Here is a 20927-nt window from a genome sequence, read left to right as displayed (position 1 = left end):
TGTTATTCAACATTGTGCTGGAAGGGCTAGCCAGGGCAATCAGGCAAGACAAAGAAACAAAAGGCATCCAAATTGGAAAAGAAAAAGTAAAACTGTCATTGTTTGCAGATGATATGATCTTATATCTGGAAAACCCTGAGAAATCGACGATACAGCTACTAGAGCTTATAAACAAATTTAGCAAAGTAGCGGGATACAAGATTAATGCACATAAGTCAGTAATGTTTCTATATGCTAGAAATGAACAAACTGAAGAGACACTCAAGAAAAAGATACCATTTTCAATAGCAACTAAAAAAATCAAGTACCTAGGAATCAACTTAACCAAAGATGTAAAAGACCTATACAAAGAAAACTACATAACTCTACTAAAAGAAATAGAAGGGGACCTTAAAAGATGGAAAAATATTCCATGTTCATGGATAGGAAGGCTAAATGTCATTAAGATGTCAATTCTACCCAAACTCATCTACAGATTCAATGCAATCCCAATCAAAATTCCAACAACCTACTTTGCAGACTTGGAAAAGCTAGTTATCGAATTTATTTGGAAAGGGAAGATGCCTCGAATTGCTAAAGACACTCTAAAAAAGAAAAACGAAGTGGGAGGACTTACACTCCCTGACTTTGAAGCTTATTATAAAGCCACAGTTGCCAAGACAGCATGGTACTGGCACAAAGATAGACATATAGATCAATGGAATCGAATTGAGAATTCAGAGATAGACCCTCAGATCTATGGCCGACTGATCTTTGATAAGGCCCCCAAAGTCACCGAACTGAGCCATAATGGTCTTTTCAACAAATGGGGCTGGGAGAGTTGGATATCCATATCCAAAAGAATGAAAGAGGACCCCTACCTCACCCCCTACACAAAAATTAACTCAAAATGGACCAAAGATCTCAATATAAAAAAAAGTACCATAAAACTCCTAGAAGATAATGTAGGAAAACATCTTCAAGACCTTGTATTAGGAGGCCACTTCCTAGACTTTACACCCAAAGCACAAGCAACAAAAGAGAAAATAGATAAATGGGAACTCCTCAAGCTTAGAAGTTTCTGCACCTCAAAGGAATTTCTCAAAAAGGTAAAGAGGCAGCCAACTCAATGGGAAAAAATTTTTGGAAACCATGTATCTGACAAAAGACTGATATCTTGCATATACAAAGAAATCCTACAACTCAATGACAATAGTACAGACAGCCCAATTATAAAATGGGCAAAAGATATGAAAAGACAGTTCTCTGAAGAGGAAATACAAATGGCCAAGAAACACATGAAAAAATGTTCAGCTTCACTAGCTATTAGAGAGATGCAAATTAAGACCACAATGAGATACCATCTAACACCGGTTAGAATGGCTGCCATTAAACAAACAGTAAACTACAAATGCTGGAGGGGATGTGGAGAAATTGGAACTCTTATTCATTGTTGGTGGGACTGTATAATGGTTCAGCCACTCTGGAAGTCAGTCTGGCAGTTCCTTAGAAAACTAGATATAGAGCTACCATTCGATCCAGCGATTGCACTCCTCGGTATATACCCGGAAGATCGGAAAGCAGTGACACGAACAGATATCTGCACGCCAATGTTCATAGCAGCATTATTCACAATTGCCAAGAGATGGAAACAACCCAAATGTCCTTCAACAGATGAGTGGATAAATAAAATGTGGTATATACACACGATGGAATACTACGCGGCAGTAAGAAGGAACGATCTGGTGAAACATATGACAACATGGATGAACCTTGAAGACATAATGCTGAGCGAAATAAGCCAGGCACAAAAAGAGAAATATTATATGCTACCACTAATGTGAACTTTGAAAAATGTAAAACAAATGGTTTATAATGTAGAATGTAGGGGAACTAGCAGTAGAGAGCAATTAAGGAAGGGGGAACAATAATCCAGGAAGAACAGATAAGCTATTTAACGTTCTGGGGATGCCCAGAAATGACTATGGTCTGTTAATTTCTGATGGTTGTAGTAGGAACAAGTTCACTGAAATGTTGCTATATTATGTAACTTTCTTGGGGTAAAGTAGGAACATGTTGGAAGTTAAGCAGTTATCTTAGGTTAGTTGTCTTTTTCTTACTCCCTTGCTATGGTCTCTTTGAAATGCTCTTTTATTGTATGTTTGTTTTCTTTTTAACTTTTTTTTTCATACAGGTGATTTGAAAAAAGAAGGGAAAGTTAAAAAAAAAAAAAAAAAAGATGTAGTGCCCCCTTGAGGAGCCTGTGGAGAATGCAGGGGTATTCGCCTACCCCACCTCCATGGTTGCTAACATGACCACAGACATAGGGGACTGGTGGTTTGATGGGTTGAGCCCTCTACCATAAGTTTTACCCTTGGGAAGACGGTTGCTGCAAAGGAGAGGCTAGGCCTCCCTGTATTTGTGCCTAAGAGTCTCCTCCTGAATGCCTCTTTGTTGCTCAGATGTGGCCCTCTCTCTCTGGCTAAGCCAACTTGAAAGGTGAAATCACTGCCCTCCCCCCTACGTGGGATCAGACACCCAGGGAAGTGAATCTCCCTGGCAACGTGGAATATGACTCCCAGGGAGGAATGTAGACCTGGCACCGTGGGACGGAGAACATCTTCTTGACCAAAAGGGGGATGTGAAAGGAAATGAAATAAGCTTCAGTGGCAGAGAGATTCCAAAAGGAGCCGAGAGGTCACTCTGGTGGGCACTCTTATGCACACTTTAGACACCCCTTTTTAGGTTCTAAAGAATTGGGGTAGCTGGTGGTGGATACCTGAAACTATCAAACTACAACCCAGAACCCATGAATCTCGAAGACAGTTGTATAAAAATGTAGCTTATGAGGGGTGACAATGGGATTGGGAAAGCCATAAGGACCAAACACCACTTTGTCTAGTTTATGGATGGATGTGTAGAAAAGTAGGGGAAGGAAACAAACAGACAAAGGTACCCAGTGTTCTTTTTTACTTCAATTGCTCTTTTTCACTCTAATTATTATTCTTGTTATTTTTGTGTGTGTGCTAATGAAGGTGTCAGGGATTGATTTAGGTGATGAATGTACAACTATGTAATGGTACTGTAAACAATCGAAAGTACAATTTGTTTTGTATGACTGCGTGGTATGTGAATATATCTCAATAAAATGATGATTTAAAAAAAAAAAAAAAAAAAAAAAAAAAGAAAATCAATCAATGTATTACAACACATTAACAATTCGAAAGGGAAAAATCAAATGATCATCTCAATAGATGCTGAAAAAGCATTTGACAAAATCCAACATCCCTTTTTGATAAAAACACTTCGAAAGGTAGGAATTGAAGGAAACTTCCTCAATATGATAAAGACCGTATATGAAGAACCCACAGCCACAATAGTACTCAATGGTGAGAGACTGAAAGCCTACCCTCTAAGATCAGGAACAAGACAAGGATGCCTGCTGTCACCACTGTTATTCAACATTGTGCTGGAAGGGCTAGCCAGGGCAATCAGGCAAGACAAAGAAACAAAAGGCATCCAAATTGGAAAAGAAAAAGTAAAACTGTCATTGTTTGCAGATGATATGATCTTATATCTGGAAAACCCTGAGAAATCGACGATACAGCTACTAGAGCTTATAAACAAATTTAGCAAAGTAGCGGGATACAAGATTAATGCACATAAGTCAGTAATGTTTCTATATGCTAGAAATGAACAAACTGAAGAGACACTCAAGAAAAAGATACCATTTTCAATAGCAACTAAAAAAATCAAGTACCTAGGAATAAACTTAACCAAAGATGTAAAAGACCTATACAAAGAAAACTACATAACTCTACTAAAAGAAATAGAAGGGGACCTTAAAAGATGGAAAAATATTCTATGTTGATGGATAGGAAGGCTAAATGTCATTAAGATGTCAATTCTACCCAAACTCATCTACAGATTCAATGCAATCCCAATCAAAATTCCAACAACCTACTTTGCAGACTTGGAAAAGCTAGTTATCAAATTTATTTGGAAAGGGAAGATGCCTCGAATTGCTAAAGACACTCTAAAAAAGAAAAACGAAGTGGGAGGACTTACACTCCCTGACTTGGAAGCTTATTATAAAGCCACAGTTGTCAAAACAGCATGGTACTGGCACAAAGATAGACATATAGATCAATGGAATCAAATTGAGAATTCGGAGATAGACCCTCAGATCTATGGCCGACTGATCTTTGATAAGGCCCCCAAAGTCACTGAACTGAGTCATAATGCTCTTTTCAACAAATGGGGCTGGGAGAGTTGGATATCCATATCCAAAAGAATGAAAGAGGACCCCTACCTCACACCCTACACAAAAATTAACTCAAAATGGATGAAAGATCTTAATTTAAAAGAAAGTACCATAAAACTCCTAGAAGATAATGTGGAAAAACATCTTCAAGACCTTGTATTAGGCAGCCACTTCCCAGACTTTACACCCAAAGCACAAGCAACAAAAGAAAAAACAGATAAATGGGAACTCCTCAAGCTAAGAAGTTTCTGCACCTCAAAGGAATTCCTCAAAAAGGTAAAGAGGCAGCCAACTCAATGGGAAAAAAGTTTTGGAAACCATGTATCTGACAAAAGACTGATATCTTGCTTATATAAAGAAATCCTACAACTCAATGACAATAGTACGGACAGCCCAATTATAAAATGGGCAAAAGATATGAAAAGACAGTTCTCTGAAGAGGAAATACAAATAGCCAAGAAACACATGAAAAAATGTTCAGCTTCACTAGCTATTAGAGAGATGCAAATTAAGACCACAATGAGATATCATCTAACACCGATTAGAATGGCTGCCATTAAACAAACAGGAAACTACAAATGCTGGAGGGCATGTGGAGAAATTGGAACTCTTATTCATTGTTGGTGGGACTGTATAATGGTTCAGCCACTCTGGAAGTCAGTCTGGCAGTTCCTTAGAAAACTAGATAAAGAGTTACCGTTCGATCCAGCGATTGCACTTCTCGGTATATACCTGGAAGATTGGAAAGCAGTGACACAAACAGATATCTGCATGCCAATGTTCACAGCAGCATTATTCACAATTGCCAAGAGATGGAAACAACCCAAATGTCCTTCAACAGATGAGTGGATAAATAAAATGTGGTATATACACACGATGGAATACTACACGGCAGTAAGAAGGAACGATCTTGTGAAACATATGACAACATGGATGAACCTTGAAGACATAATGCTGAGCGAAATAAGCCAGGCACAAAAAGAGAAATATTATATGCTACCACTAATGTGAACTTTGAAAAATGTAAAACAAATGGTTTATAATGTAGAATGTAGGGGAACTAGCAATAGAGAGCGATTAAGGAAGGGGGAACAATAATCCCAGGAATGACTATGGTCTGTTAATTTCTGATGGATATAGTAGGAACGAGTTCACAGAAATGTTGCTATATTAGGTAACTTTCTTGGGGTAAAGTAGGAACGTGTTGGAAGTAAAGCAGTTATCTTAGGTTAGTTGTCTTTTTCTTACTCCCTTGTTATGGTCTCTTTGAAATGTTCTTTTATTGCATGTTTTTTGTTTGTTTGTTTGCTTGTTTTAATTTTTTTTTCATACAGTTGATTTAAAAAAAAAAAACAAAAAAAAAAAACAAGGGAAAAAATACGTAGAGCCCCCTTCAGGAGCCTGTGGAGAATGCAGGGGTATTGGCCTACCCCACCTCCATGGTTGCTAACATGACCACAGACATAGGGAACTGGTGGTTTGATGGGTTGAGCCCTCTACCATAGGTTTTACCCTTGGGAAGACGGTTGCTGCAAAGGAGAGGCTAGGCCTCCCTATAATTGTGCCTAAGAGCCTCCTCCTGAATGCCTCTTTGTTGCTCAGATGTGGCCCTCTCTCTCTACCTAAGCCAACTTGAAAGGTGAAATCACTGTCCTCCCCTCTACGTGGGATCAGACACCCAGGGGAGTGAATCTCCCTGGCAACATGGAATATGAGTCCCAGGGAGGAATGTAGACCTGGCATCGTGGGACGGAGAACATCTTCTTGACCAAAAGGGGGATGTGAAAGGAAATGAAATAAGCTTCAGTGGCAGAGAGATTCCAAAAGGAGCCGAGAGGTCACTCTGGTCGGCACTCTTACGCACAATTTAGACAACCCTTTTTAGGTTCTAAAGAATTGGGGTAGCTGGTGGTCCATACCTGAAACTATCAAACTACAACCCAGAACCTATGAATCTTGAAGACAATTGTATAAAAATGTAGCTTATGAGGGGTGACAATGGGATTGGGAAAGCCATAAGGACCACACTCCACTTTGTCTAGTTTATGGATGGATGAGTAGAAAAATAGGGGAAGGAAACAAACAAACAGAAAAAGGTACCCAGTGTTCTTTTTTACTTCAATTGCTCTTTTTCACTTTAATTATTATTCTTGTTATTTTTGTGTGTGTGCTAATGAAGGTGTCAGGGATTGATTTAGGTGATGAATGTACAACTATGTAATGGTACTGTGAACAATCGAATGTACGATTTGTTTTGTATGACTGCGTGGTATGTGAATATATCTCAATAAAATGAAGATTAAAAAAAAAACAGGGAAATGACTTCTTGGCATCTAATGACTCTGCATACTTGAAATACTAACAGGATCATCAGATGGACAATAAAAGATCTCAAAAGATCACACATCTTCTGCTCTTCACATCTTCTGCCTAGGAAGGGCACTTCTAAAAATCCCTTAAGCATAAGATTCTACAACTTCACAATGTATGACAGGCATGCTCAGAAAAAGTCTTCCTCAATCTCCCTTACTGCAGTAAAAGCTCTTTTCTTTCTCTATCTTTAAGAAGACATAAAGATGACATGAGTATCACCCTTTGTATCATCCTCTTTCAGGTTTTTTTTTTAGAAATCACACTATTCAACTCTCTTTTATTTACTTTCTTGACCTCTTCCTTGATTTGCTGATACCACAAAATAATATTTTAAAAGAAAATGTAGATAGTTATCTGGTCTCTGCATGGAAAGGGCTTTCTAAGAATAAAAGCAATGAATCATAAAAGAGAAAACTAACAGATGAACAAAATAAAACTTTTAATTTCTACAAATAAAAAACCATCATAAATTAACTGAAAAGTAAACAAATTGTGGGGGAAATGGCCCCATATGACAAGTGAAGAGTTAGTATCCTAACTATATCAAGAGTTCACACAAATCTGTATCTGGACAAGACAGATACTCTACTATTCCCCTCTCCTGGCAGAAGACATTATAAGCTCAATATTCAACAACAAAAAAAAGGTACTTGCAGCAGCTCTCTCCCAGCTCTGAGGATCACTCTGCCTCTTATGGTCTGCCTTGGTTCTGTGCCCTACCTGGATGCCCTCCATCTTCCAAGACCATTTAGACTGAAGATTCAGTTAAACAGGCAGTCAGCTTGCCTTTGGTTTCAGATTTTCTGCAAGACCTGGCCTCTGCTTTCTACTCTTTCTGCTGTCTACCCTTTTTGCAGCCTGTGGGCAAGTAATAACTTGCCCCAAGCTCCAGGGACACCTTATCTAACTGATTCCAGCCAAGGTCCAGCATACAGATTCCTGCCTGGGCTGGGGGAGGCAGAAATAAAACAATTAATTAAACTGTTGATAAGAAAAACACAGCGACTTCAACAGAAAAACCTGTAGACAGTTCACAGGAAAGAAAGATTTAAAGCTAAAAACTAGATTTTTTAAATGCTTGAATACATTGATAATGAAAGCCATGAGTTAAAATAATGAGGTATCATTTTATCTGTGAAGTTAGCAAAGAGCTTTTAAAAATAATAATGCTGATATAGGTATTAAAAGACTACTGGTGGGATTGTAAATTGGTGTAATCTTTCTGAAGGGCAATATGGCAAAATGTTTTGATATGTTTGGAGAACATTCACAATGTTCCTGTCCTTTAAAACTGTAATTTCATTTTTTAGGACTTGATCCTATGACAGTAATAAAAAACATAGTCACAAGATTTAAATATAAAGATGTTCATCTCTGTGTTTTTGTACTTAAAATATAAGTATCCAACCATAAGTGAATTGCAAATAAATTATGGTTCATTCATAGTATGGATTATTATGGAGCAAACAAAAATATAATACTCAGGTTCATTCACTGTTATCAGCAATTAACATGTATTAACTCATTTACTCCTCACAACATCCCACAGAACCTGTGAGGTAGGCAGCAACACCCTCATTTTCCAGTTGAGGAATGCGAGGCACAAAAAAGTTACACTGGGACAGGGTCACACACCCCCATGTGAAATTCTAAAATCCAGAAGTTCTGTAAAACAAGTGTTTTCATATATTTGTAACAAACCCACTTGCTGGCAGAACTCGACTTGAACTGATGTGAAACTATGTATAGACTTTATTTAGCCCACTCAGAGTGAATATATACACATTCATTTCACTGAAGAAAAAGTAATGTGTTTGATTATAGGGTGCTGCCTCCACCCCCACTACAAGTCATACAGTATGTGTGCCATGTTATCTTTCTATAATCAGAAAAATTCTGAATTTAAAAAACATCTAGAGAGGCAGGGCAAGATGGTGGTATAGAGAGGTGTGGAATTTAGTTAGTCCTTGTGCTGGTTTGAATGTATTATGTCCCCCAAAACGCCATGTTCTTCAATGCAATCTTGCGGGGGCAGACATGTACTAGTGTTGATTAGGTTGGAATCTTTGGATTAAGTTGTTTCCACGGAGATGTGACCCACCCAACTGTAGGTGATAACTCTGACTGAATTATTTCCATGGAGGTGTGGCCCCATCCATTCAGCGTGGCTCTTGATTTAATCACTGGAGTCCAATAAAAGAGCTTACACACAGAAGGAGCTCACTGCTGCAGCTTAGAAGGACATTTTGGAGACAGCCTTTGAAAGCAAACTTTGCTGACACCTTGCTCCGGAGAAGCTAAGAGAGGAAAAATGCCCCAAGAGCAATATTTTGAAGAATGGGCAGGAGCTGAGAGAGGAGCTGGAACACAACCCAGGATCAGGAGATGCCAGCTACATGTGCCTTCCCAGCTATTAGAGGTTTATCAGATGCCAATGTCCTTCCTTCGGTGAAGATATACTTGTGTTGAAGCCTTAATTTGGACACTTTCATGGCCTTCAGACTGTAAATTTGTAACCAAAAACCCCCTTTATAAAAGCCAATCCATTTCTGGTATTTTGCTTAATGGCAGCATTAGCAAACCTGAACAGTCCTCTGAGCAACTAGTAAATAGCCAGGAAGAACTAGTAAATAGTCTGGAATAACTGTTGGGGAACATCCATAGCTGGTCACACATCGTACACCAGCCTGGAATGGGTGGAATGCTGAGATCACAGCACAAAACTGTAAATAAAAGTCCCCAAACTGCAGAGCTGGTGCCCCTCCTCCACTGGCATGGCAGGCTGAACTAAAACACTTCGCTCTGGAAAAAAGAAGCAGATTACCTTGAGCAAGGGAAAGTAACTCAATCAAGCTCTAACTGCGGTTTTAATTAACAAATGTGGACTATTGAATACAAGCTACAATCACAGATAAACCCAGAGCAAGCAGGAAAGGAACCTGAGTTTCCTCCCAGTAGAGAGGAGGCAGGGCTAATGGAAAAAAGATACATAAACAAATAAAAACAGAGGCTTTTGGAGACAGATGATCTCAGAATACTGGAAAATGGCTGCGTCCCAAGAAAAGGGGCACAGAAAACTGGGTACCAACACCTGTCGACAGGCGAAACTGGGGGGCTGGAGACTGGCTCTGAAAAGGGGCTTTCTCTCTTTTCCCTTTTTTTTTTCTTTTTTTTTTTTTCTCTCTTTCATTCTAATAGCTCACTAGAGAAAGCCTCAGGCATTTTCAATTGTCAGGGCTGACCAAGGCAAAGGGAGAGTTAACAGAGTCAGAGACAAAGGAAGAATTCAAGTGTAGAGGATAACTCCCCAAAGGGTGTATCTTCCCTAAGAAAAGGGGGGCGGGATCCAGCTCAAGTGGCTTCCCTCTCTCAGAGAATTCAGAGCCCAGGGCCTGGGGTGGGGGAGAGTACACAGAAACAACTTAAGCTTGGCTTCTAACACCCTTGGCCCCTGGCCAGGGCAGGGCCCACTGAAAATTAAAGGTACTACACTTCTTCACACCAGTGGGGAGCTGTAGGCTGACAAGTGCCACTTGCTGGGCAGGACAGGAAAAGCACAGAGTCTAGAGGCCTCACAGGAAAGTCTGAAAATCTTCTGGGTCTCACCCTCAGGGAAACCTGATATTGAATACACTTCCTCCTGAGAACTGGGCCAGTCTGGCCTGGGAAAATCTGATTGGGGTAATCAAGGAAACCAGATGCCTAGACAACAAAATATTACAAATCACACTAGGAAAAATGAAGATATGGTCCAGTCAAAGGAACTAACTTACACTTCAACTGAGATACAGGAATCGAAACAACTAATTACAAATCTAACAAATCTCCTAAATCAATCCAAAAATCAAATCAATAAGTTGAGGGAAGATATGTCAGAAGAGATGAAGGATATAAAGAAGATATTGGGCGAACATAGGAAGAACTCAAAAGTTTGAAAAAAGAATTGATAGAACTTATGGGAATAAAAGGCACAATATAAGAGATGAAAAACACAATGGAGACACACAAAGCAGATTTTAAGAGGCTGAAGAAAAGATCATGAACTGGAGCATACGACATCTGAAATCCTACACACAAAAGAACAGATAGGAAAAGAATGGAAAAATATGAGCAGCATCTCAGGGAATTGAATGACAACATGAAGTGCATGAATGTAAGTGCCATGGGTGTCCCAGAAGGAGAAAAGAAAAGGGGCAGAAGCAATAACAGAGGAAATAATCAATGAAACTTTCTCATCTCCTATGAAAGACATAAAATTACAGACCCAGGAAGCGCAGCATACCCTAAACAAAATAGATCTGAATAGACCTACACCAAGACACTTAATAATTAGATTATCAAATGTCAAAGACAGAAAGAGAATCCTGAAAGCAGAAAGAGAAAAGCGATCCATCCTATACAAAGGAAGTTTGATAAGACTATATGCAGATTTCTCAGTAGAAACCATGGAGGCAAGAAGGAAGTGGCGTGATATATTTAAGATAACAAAAGAGAAAAACCACCAACCAAGAATCTTATATCCAGCAAAACTGTCCTTCAAATATGAGGGAAAGTTTAAAACATTATCTGACAAACAGACAATGACAGAGTTTGTGAACAAGATACCTGCTCTACAGGAAATACTAAAGGGAACACTACAGACAGACAGGAAAAGAAAGGAAAGAGAGGCTTGGAACACTATTTTGAGTGATGGTAGCACAGCAATGTAAGTAAACTGAACAAAGATGACTGTGAGTATGGTTGAAAGAGGAAGGTTAAGAGCATGTGGGACACCAGAAGGAAAGAGGGAAGATAAAGACTGGGACTGCATAACTCAGTGAAACCTAGAGTGCTCAACAATTGTGATAAAATGTACAAATGTTTTCATGAGGGAAAACGAATGTCAACATTGCAAGGTGTTAAAAATGGGGCGATATTAGGGAAAAAATACAATCAATGCAAACTAAAGACTATAGTTAACAGAAACATTGTATTATGCTTCCTTTAATATAACAAAGACAATATACCAAAGCTAAATGCCTATAAGAGGGGGATATAATGGAGGGGTATGGGACTCTTGGCATTGGTGATGTTTTCTGACACTTTTACTGTACTTAGCTTAATTCTATCTTTCCTTTTGTTGCTTTTTAGATGTCATTTTTTTTCTTTCTTTTTTTCTTTTTTCTCTCTACCTTCTTTGACTCTTCCTCCTGCCTTAGTGGAAGAAATGGAGATGTCCATGATTATATAAGGGAACCACTGATTGATTGTTCACATAGGATGGAATGCAAGGTGGGTGAACAAAACCATCTTAAAAAAAAAAAAATGGGTTGAAAAAGAAAGGTTAGGGGCATGTAGGACACCAGGAGGAAAGACAGAAGATAAAGACTGGAACTATATAACTTAGAGAAACCTAGAGTGGTCAATGATTGTGATTAAATGTACAAATATGTTTTTACATGAGGGAGAACAAATGAATGTCAACTTTTCAAGGTGTTAAAAATGGGGTAGTATTGGGTAAAAAATACAATCAATGCAAACTAGAGTCTACAGTTAACAGTAACATTGTAATATGCTTCCATTTGTCACAAAGGCAATATACCAATGCTAAATTTCTGTAAGAGGGGGGTATAAGGGAGGGGTATGGGATTCTTGTCAGTGGTGGTGTTGTCTGACTTTTTTATTGTATTTCATTTTAATTTTATTTTTTCTTTTACTGCTTTTTAGTCATAATTTTCTTCTTTTTCTTTTTTCTTTTTACTTTTTTCATCTCTTCCTCTTTCTTTGTGGAAGAAATGGAAATGTCCTTATATAGATAGTGGTGGTGAATGCATAACTAGGTAACTATACAGGGAACCATCAATTGTTTACTTAGGATGGAATGTATGCTGAGAGAATAAAACCATCTAAAAAAATAAACAGAGGGATACAAGTGCTGGAGAAAATGTGGAGAAAGGGATGTAACTAATCACTGTTGGTGGGGAAGTAGTATGGTGCAGCCCATCTGGAGGGCAGTGTGGTGGTTCCACAGGAAGCTAAGCATGGGGTTGCCATATGGTTCTGCAACTTATTGGATATATACTTGGAAGAACTGAAAAGAGGGACACAAAGGGACATTTGCACAGTGGGGTTTATGGTGTCAGTATTTACAGTTTGCAGTGGTTGGAGGTGGCCTAAGGGTACACTGACTGGCGAAATGTGTTGTATATATATAATGGAATATTGAGCTGTTACAAGGAGTGAAGTTGTGAGGTGAATGGATATTGAGGACAGTATGTTGAGTGAAATAATAAACCTGAAACGAAAAGAAAAACATTATAATGCTTCATTAATATGGACTAACTATAATGTGCAAACTCTGAGAATTGAATCTGAGAGCATAGGTTACCAGGGGAAGGCTTATTGTAAAGGTTCCTAGACTGTAAGCTCTTATTGCAGTGACATCTATTCCTAAATTGTAATGGTTATTTCTGAATTCTGAGATGCTGAGCTCTTTGTGTATAACCTGGTTGGTCTCTGGAACTCTGGTATCTGTGTGATACCTGAGACTCAGAGTTAGAGTGTGGCAGCTATGTATGTCAGCATTACCCCAGACAACAAATGTTAAGGAGTCTGAAAAAAGAGATCAGGCTTCAGTTAGAGATATGAATGAAACAGATTTGGTTAGGACTAAGGTAAGTCAGACTAAAGGGTAAAGGACGATACTGATGGTGTTTTTAAAACTTCAACTTCTGCATGAGACCAAAGGAAGAGATGTTTATTAGGTGCAAAATCTATATTTTTTGTAACACACTATATAATTTAATTTGTATGGTCAGTTCATTCAAACAACATAATTACATGGAACCTTGAATAGGGAATGAAATCTGGTTGGTTTGTACAGGTTAATGTGAAGCCCCAATACATCAAAGAGTAATCTGGGCAGAGAATAAAGATGTATTTGCAAAGCCCCCTTGAGGGACTGGGGAAAAATGTGGAAATAATAAATTTCCCCACCTGGGGAATTAATGATATTCTCACAAGCATTGAAGGATACTGTTTTAGTTTGCTAATGCTGCCAGAATGCAAAACACCAGAAACGGATTGGCTTTTATAAAAGGGGGGTTATTTGGTTACACAGTTACAGTCTTAAGGCCATAAAGTGTCCAATGTAATGCATCAACAATTGGGTACCTTTACTGGAAGATGGCCAATGGTGTCCGGAAAACCTCTGTTAGCTGGGAAGGCACATGGCTGGCATCGGCTCCAAAGTTCTGTTTTCAAAATGGCTTTCTCCCAGGACGTTCCTCTCTAGGCTGCAGTTCCTCAAAAATGTCACTCTCAGTTGCTTATGGGGCGTTTGTCCTCTCTTAGCTTCTCTGGAGCAAAAGTCTGCTTTCAAAGGCCATCTCCAAAATATCTCTGTAAGCTGAAGCTCCTCCCTCAGTTCCAGTGCATTCTTCAAAGTGTCTGTTTTGGCTGTAGCTCATCTTCAAAATGTCACTCTTAGCTGCACTGAGTTCCTTCTGTCTGTCAGCTCATTTATATGGCTCCAGTGATTTAACTTAGACCCACCATGAATGGGTGGGGTAACACCTCCATGGAAATTATCCAATCAGAGTCATCACCCATAGCTGGGTGGGGCTCATCTCCACAGAAACACTCAAAGAATTACAATCTAATCAACACTGATATGTCTGCCCACACAAGATTACATCAAAGATAATGCCATTTTGGGGGACATAATCATCGAACTGGCACAGATACCAATTTAGAAGGCCAAGCCCTCAATCTTGGAGCTTGCCCTTATGAAGTCTGTTACTGCAAAGGAGAGGCTAAGCCTACTTATATTTGTGCCTATGTGTCACCCTCCAAGAACCTCTTTTTGTTGCTCAGATGTGACCTCTCTCTCTAAGATAACTCTGCAGGTAAACTCCTTGCCCTGCCCCCCATATGCGACATGACTCCCTGGAGTGTAAATATCCCTGGCAATGTGGGACATGATTCGCAGGGATTAGCTTGGTCCTAGTATCATAGGATTGAGAAAGGCTTCCTGGACCAAAAGGGGGAAGAGAAATGAAACAAAATAAAGAGATCTCAAACAGAGTTGAGAGGTCATCATGGAGGTTATTCTCAAGAATTATATAGATATCCCTTTTTAGTTTTTAGTATATTGCAATAGCCAGAAGGAAATACTGAAACTGCTGAACTGCAACCCAGTAGCCTTTATTCTTAAAAATGATTGTATAACTATATAGCTTACACTGTGTGACCTTGTGATTAGATTATGAAAACTTTGTGGCTCTCATACCCTTTAGACAGTATATGGACAGATAAATGGAAAAATGAGGACAAAAAGTAAATTAATAATAGGAAGGAATGGGGGTATGGGATGTTTTGGGTATTCTTTCTTACTTTAACTTTTATTCTTATTCTATTTTGTATGTGGTAATAAAAATGCTCAAAAATTGATTGTGGTGATGAATGCAGAACTATATAATGGTACTGTGAACAACTGTACGCCATGAATGACTGTGTGGTATGTGAATATACCTCAATAAAACTGAGTTTTAAAAAAAAATCTATCCCAAGGGTTTTAAATGAGGAATGGTAGGTCTGTGGTAAGTGGCAGAGCTAGGATTCAAATCTAGGCAGTCTGGAGTCTGTGCTAGTCTCTGGAATCTGTGCTCTTAACCACTATGTGATATTTTCAGAGACTGTTTAATGGCACAGGAAAATGCTTGTACTGTAATTCAAACATTCAAGTATTTATTAACTACAAAGTATGTGCCAGGCATGCAAACAAATTTAAAATTCCAAGTGTAACAACTGCTACCAGGGAGAGGTAACTGGTGCCTATATTAAGGGAAAGGTTTGTCCTAGACAGAGTGGTCCAAGACAGTTTTGTGTGAGGAAACATTTGATCTGAGATATGAAAGACGAGCAAGAGTTAACCCGGTTAAAAAGAGAAAGGAAAAACATACCTGGTAGCAAGTGGAATATGTTCAAAGGTCCTGTGGTAAGAGGTAAAATGGTGACAAAGGACTATGTAACAGGAACACAGAGAATCAGGGGAGCCTAATATAAGGCTGGAGAGGAGGTAGATGCCACAGAGCCTTATAGATAGAGTAAACCATTTGTCCCAGTTTGTCTGAGGGACAGTCCCAGGTACTGTTTTGTCCAAGGGTAACTAACAGCACTCCCTTTACTCTCAAAAGTATCTTGGTCTAGATGATGAAGTATATGGTCACCGAATTTATAGGCCACATTAAAGAGCGCTGTCTTTATCCTAAGGGCAATGTGAAGCCATGACACATTTTAAGCAGAGGGAGGTTTTGTTTTTGTTTTATTTTGAGGGAGGGAGGGAAGGAGAGTAGGATAAACAAATTTCCATTTTCAAAAGATTACGATAGCTGCAGGGCAGAAAATGGATGGGAATATTGAAAAGACAGAGTGAATATCTTGAGACCAGTTAGGAGGCATGAGCAAGAACAATGGTAGCCTGGTCCACCATGATAGTGGTAGAGTTAGAAATAAGTGGATAGATTTGAGACTTGGTTTGAAGATAAAATGAATAGAACTTGAGGTTATTTGGATATAGGAGAAAGAGAGGTAAGTGTCAAGGATGAGTCCAAGATTTCTGGCTTGTACAATTAGGTAGATGGTGGTAACATTCACTGAGATAGTAACACTATAGATTTACAGGAGCTAGAGATTTAAATGTGTGATACATTTGCATAGCACGAGGAATTGGAAGCCACCAGCCTAAAGGGTTTAGAGAACAAAGAGAGTAAGCTTAGGCTTGAAAACTGTTGGTATTTCTTTCTATTCACAGAGACCTCCTCCAGTGCATGCCCACCCTATTTTCTGGTTGGGATATATTGCAATTGTTTGGTGATCAACAAAAGAAGGTCCTCCTTAACACAGGACTGGTCATTATGGCTCTTGTGCCAAAAAGTTCCTCTTACATGCATCCACCGTGTGCAAAGGACTATATTGAGTGCTGTAAGAAATAGCTACCATATGATGAGGTCCTACTAGGTGCCAGGCACTAGGAGATTAAAAAAGAAAAGGAAAATGCAACTCTAGAACTTCTAAGCATGATTTTGCCAAATCACACTTACCCTACAGTAAGTTCGTTTTAAACTTCCAAAAGGTTCACGTCCCAAGACGGAATGAAGGTAAGAAGGTGTAGATGAATCGGACCAGCCAGGGACCACCCCAAACACCTGACGTGGAGAAATGGTGTCCCAATGGCTTGGCCCCAGAAGAGACTAGGAGGAGACCGCGGGCTTTGGCCGGGTCCCTCCCAGGCGGGCGGCCGCCAGCGGGCGGGGAGAAAGAAACCCAGCGGCCCGTTTACCCAGGGCGTTGCCATAGCAACGGGTCCGGGCCAGTTGTAGACCCCGCCGCCCGCCCAGCTCCCAAGGGGCCCGCCCTGCGCAGGGACGCCAGCGGCCACTCACCCTGACTGGCGGGCCGGCTGGTCTCCGACAGGAGCACACACTTCAAGCAAGTTGTCGCCGAGCCGGGAATTCGCACCTGAAGAAACTTTTCAGCCCGCGGAGCAGCCTCAACGAGGTGGACGGGGGCCGCTCGGGGACAAACCGCGACCGCTGGCGCGAAGCTCCGCCGTATGCAGGGCTGGGGAGAAGGCGCCAACAGGACTAGAGCGCCCACGTGCAGGAGGTGCGGAGGGGGCTGTCCCACGAGCAGCTGGGAGTTGCCAACATCCCCTCTTAGGGACTGACCTGAGAATTCTTTCTCCAGGACAGAGCCGCATGTTACATAAAATCAAAAAATTCTATAAGACTAATTTCACGGTGCCATGGTGATGTCCAGGACAATATCCTCACTCAGGGCCCTAGGCCTCATTGCCCAGACAACTGGAGCTGGGGCTGCAGGCCTTGCAGAGCAGTGAGTGCAAAGCTGCCCTAAAAAGATGGAAAAATGAACCAGGTATCAGTGCTGGGCGAAGGACAAGGTTGGTGGGTGTCTGTCCTTACAGAGGGTCTAAAAAAGCTCCTGACAGATCAAATGACAATTCCTGGGAATATGTTTTGGCCACAAACTTCTGTGGGACAATGTGAATGCATGCTCCCTGCAACAGAGGCTAGAAATACAGGCTCCAGCTGTGTGCTAATGTATTTATTGACCTGAACTAGGGATGGCTTCTGTGGACATCAGTCTTGTTCTCTAATAGCTATGAGGAAGAAATTCAACTATCCTAATTGTTTGAGGCAAATATCCTCTAAAATTTAGTTGTTTTATAGCCAAAAACTTGGTACAGCAGATTGATTCATTTTATTGCTTAGAGGTGGAGATACATTTGACAACTAACTCATCCAGTCAGGTTCATCAGAAAGCTCACAGTGGCCAGAGCGGGCAACTGGTAACTTCAGATTTGGAAAACTTTTAAGAATGAATAATCCCTACCATGTCCTGTTCTGCAGAACTTTGGGGTCTTGACCAGAACCTTGCTCTGAAGAAGTGCCAAACTATTGTCTTCCAAGGGTCCAGGAATAGCCTACAAGAATTTTCTCTGCTCCCCTCTCACGGGAAAATGAAATGGCCAACCTTCCAAGCATGACTGTTAGTGCCAGTGTCCACAAAAGGAGATAAACTCTACCATCTGCTTCATTGAACTATGAAGTGCATGGAACTGCCTTTAATCAGCAGCCATGAAGCCTTATATTCCAGATCCTTACCAAGAAATAACTTTGAACTGTCTACTTCCTAATGCTTATGAAAAGCCTGGTTGAGAGAAATTACCATTATGGAGACTTGTTCAAAAGGCATGAAAGGACCTCTCCTCTGTATGGTCTCTGGGTCAGTGATTCCCACCCCTGGCTTCATATGAGAGACATCTGGGAAGTTTTGTTTGTTTTGATTTGTTTTGTTTGTAAATATAGAGTCATAGGTTACCCTTTCAGAAATTCTGATTGAATAGAGCCCATGAAACCAGTTTTAAAAGGTCTTCAAGTGTTTTTGATATAAAGCCAGGTTGGAAATCACTGCACCACATTTTATCCTGGGTTTAGCCTGACCATAAGAAGCTCTGTTTGTACCACTTTTTGTTCACCTTTGCAAAACTGCCTATACCAAATCATGTTTAGCCTTATGACAACTGCTTATATTTAGAGATGCTGTTTAAAAAAAAAAAAAAAAAACCTCATGTCACCTCTGCGTTTACTAGAGGAATTATTTTGAGAATGATGTTTATTATACCCCTATAGCCAAAACCCACCTAATTGCCCAGCCCATGGTTTTTCAAACTTTTTGGACCATAATTCACCACAAGAAATGTTTTACATCCAGTGTGCACATACCTACATATTTAATAACTGAAACAAGTTTTATAAAACTTTACTCTTACCATGTGTTATATGTTCTGATACTTTTCATCTCTTTTCATCTACCCATTAAATGGTTTCATGACCCCCTGAGTTGCAAGTTGTATATATATATACATATATATATGTGTATATATATATATATATATATACATACATACATATATCCATGAAAAATATTTTGACCTATGTTCAGAGAAAGAATCCAGACAGAATACATGACTCCTGGTTCCCTGAGTAATCATTTTTTCCTTTATATTATTTTTGATTCAACACACCAAACCAATGAAAATAACTTTGCCCTCAGGTGGCTAAGATGAAACCTGACTGCATTTCAGGAATTTCCATTTTCATATTCTAATTTGAAATCCCTTAAACTATTTCTGGTAAGAAATAATTGTTGAGGATTTGTTAATAAATTTAAAACAGAGGAACAAAAAAAACCTCAGCAGTCCAGCCATCTGTCTTTTCCTGGAAACCAGCCCTGGATCTTCAGACAAGTTGACCAGGCTGCCTGGCTATAATCAGTTGCTCTAGTAATAGGTTCCTGACACAAGGGACTCACAGTCCCTTTCCCAGGAGTTTGGAATTAGTACTGAGAGATTTTGGTTTTTCTCTAGGTAGATAAACTCATGGCATAGAAAATCAGGAGCTGTCCACAGCCATGCTTTCCCAGAATGTGGCCTGGAGAAATGCAGAAAACAGGCTGCAGAGAAAATGGGAAAAGAATGAAAAGGGAGAAAAAGATCTACAGGGAGAGAAGAGAACAGACCAAAAGAATTCTGGTGGCTTTCTAGTCCCTGGTTATACTATCTCCTAAGATGAGCTGCATTCCTGACTTTAAATTCCATGTAATATTTCCAAATCTTATTATAAGGTGACCCTTTTTGCTTAAGCTTTTTCAAGTAGGTGAGTGTCTTGCAACGAAAATAAGTCTAACTGTATTCATTTTCTGTGGCTGCCACAGTAAGTTATTATTTGTTAACATACCAGCAACTTGGTGACTTGAACAATACAAGTTAATTATCTTGTAGTTCTGTAGGTCAGAAGTCCAGCATGGATCTCACTGGGCTAAAATCAAAGTGTCGATAGTACTGCATTTCTTTTTGAAGTCTCTAGGGGAGAATCTATTTCCTTGCCTTTTCCAGTTTCTAGAGGCCACCTACATTCCTTGGCTTGTGGCTTCCCTCCTCCATCTTAAAAGCCAGCAGTGTTGCATCTCTCTGACCATCTTCTGTACTTACATCTTCTCATCTCAAGATTCTTGATTTAATAACATTTGTCAAGTCCCTTTTGCCATATAAAGTAACATATTGGGGAGAAGGGCATTACTCTGCCAACTACACTAATACAATCACACTAACCCCCTTAAAGAAAGATCCAGGCAAGAAATGTCTTTCAAACCTGAGTGTTAAAAAAATCTTTTTCCCTTGAGAAACTGACATGCCTTTTCCATATGAAGAAAGGAAGTCATGAAATTGATCACATTTCCCTTAACACCTTGGCTTCCAGGAAGATACGAACCAAACCTGCAGCTCAATCTTAGTAAATCTGTCAATCTATGACTTGCATATCCGTATTACAACTTTCACCTGTTTTCTCTCCAATTTTCCCTCCTTCCTGCTTGCACTCGTGTGCTCCCCCCCCCCCCATAAGTTGCTTCAAATACTTTCCACTTGGTGTGTCCTCTGGCTGTAAGGCTCTGTCTCCATAGCTCCACATACCTGGTTTCTTCTCATTCTGATCACAGCTCACTTGCCACCTCCTCAGAAAAGCATCCTCTGATCTCCCTATCTAAAGTAGTCCCGCCTTACCGTCCACCACATTACCCTGCTTTGTTATTTTCTAGCACCTAACACCATCTGAAACAACTTGTTTATTTTCTTCCTTCCCTCACTGGAAGTTAAGCTCATAACAGCAGGGACATGGCCTCTTTGTTTATTGTTTGTTCCCAGTGCCTGGGACAGTAACTGGCACTTAGCAGCGGTTTAATAAAAATT

General features: G+C 39.9%; 1 protein-coding gene across 4 annotated transcripts in view; it reads right to left on the bottom strand.

The window, feature by feature from the left end:
• Window positions 1–17167, bottom strand: part of STK33 (serine/threonine kinase 33) — a 258645-nt gene extending 241478 nt beyond the window's left edge. For 2 of the 4 annotated variants that reach the window (XM_037840720.1, XM_037840725.1), the window contains exon 1: window positions 17041–17167. The gene's annotated coding sequence lies outside the window, so the exon portion shown is untranslated. Of the gene's footprint in view, window positions 1–15558; window positions 15589–16698; window positions 16837–17040 lie in introns of those variants that run through there. The other 2 variants (XM_037840723.1, XM_037840722.1) reach the window with 2 other exon arrangements.
• Window positions 17168–20927: the final 3760 nt, after the last annotated feature.

The sequence above is a fragment of the Choloepus didactylus genome, chromosome 6, assembly GCF_015220235.1.
Source record: "Choloepus didactylus isolate mChoDid1 chromosome 6, mChoDid1.pri, whole genome shotgun sequence".
In the NCBI taxonomy this organism is placed as follows: domain Eukaryota; kingdom Metazoa; phylum Chordata; class Mammalia; order Pilosa; family Megalonychidae; genus Choloepus; species Choloepus didactylus.
The sequence above is the reverse complement of the archived record's forward strand: the minus strand, read 5'-3'. Positions and strand labels throughout refer to the sequence as shown.